This window comes from Artemia sp. Qi Xiang Cuo, chromosome 20 (assembly GCF_049724085.1).
Source record: "Artemia sp. Qi Xiang Cuo chromosome 20, ASM4972408v1, whole genome shotgun sequence".
In the NCBI taxonomy this organism is placed as follows: Eukaryota; Metazoa; Arthropoda; class Branchiopoda; order Anostraca; family Artemiidae; genus Artemia; species Artemia sp. Qi Xiang Cuo.
In genome coordinates, this window is record NC_142813.1 from 20,722,947 (window position 1) to 20,724,176 (window position 1,230).

Consider the following 1,230-nt stretch of genomic DNA (forward strand, 5'->3'; position numbering starts at 1 on the left):
AAATATATTTTTCATATTCATACCAGAACAAAAGGTGGTGGGGTGGGAGATTCATGTGCGAGTAATAATTGTGAATGAAAAAAAGTAATAAAAGATGATAAAAGGTAAGTTAAGAATAACTACAAGCTATTCGTTAGGAGACAAGCATACGCAATATTAGACACAAGTCTGAGCCACATCAAGTTAAATTTGTCGACGAAAAACCAAGTTTTATGAACTATATGTGGTTTTTACATGATTTTAGCGTCAAGCTCGTAATTCAGAAGCAGAAGCCAAGAAATTGGTTCGAAAAGCTTGCAACACTCATTTAAAAAGTTTTATTCATAGCCCATATCTAGTTTCATTGTCAATAATACAAGACATAACAAAGCAATTATAACATATTAAATAGACACATTTTTACAAGTACAGACAGTAACGTTATATATGGCACGAAAAAAGAAAATTAATATCAAACAGTTTCTAGTAAACACTCCAATGATAACTTTGAAGCGAAATGCACTGGTTTACTCTTTTAGAAAAATGAATATTTATGTTCATCAGAATATTGTTGAATAACCAAAAAAAAGAAGGAAAATCAAGCTCAACTTTGCTCTTGTACAGACGTAATTGTCCAAATGATTTATCTCGTATTCAATATGGCTTATTACAATCGATTTCTATTCATTTTCTTCACCAAGTCCAATGAAAACCATTCTTCGTCAATAGAATGTTTCTTATTGGCCATCAGTGTTGAAAACAAATTGAAAATGACTGTAATAAGCTATGTTGAGCTTAAAATTAGCTAAAAAAAAAAAAAAAAAAAATCACTTTCGACTAAAAGCTTTCCATAATGTTGAACTAAGTAGTAAGTAAGTAAGTATGACGGCACTAGACACTTAAGGTCCAAACCGGCGGTGCTGATCTCCGTTTCGTGGTCCTTCAGCCAGGAAGTACAATGGGGGGCTGGGGGCAAGTCATCCTGTGCTTTCGCACATCCTTCCTGCTTACCTTCCCCAGATTTCTCCAGGTACCCATTTAGAGCTGGGTCGACTCTGGTTAAGCTTACAGGGTCAAACCACTGACCCGCGTCCCAAACCAAGAAACTGCCATACCAGGGATCGAACCCGTGCCCCTTGGACAAAGAACTCAACCCAGCGCACGTCCACTTAGCCAGGACGGCTTGGACTAATGTTGAACTAAGGTACTGGTGCGTTAAACGTACACTTTTGTATGCTTATTATACCACTT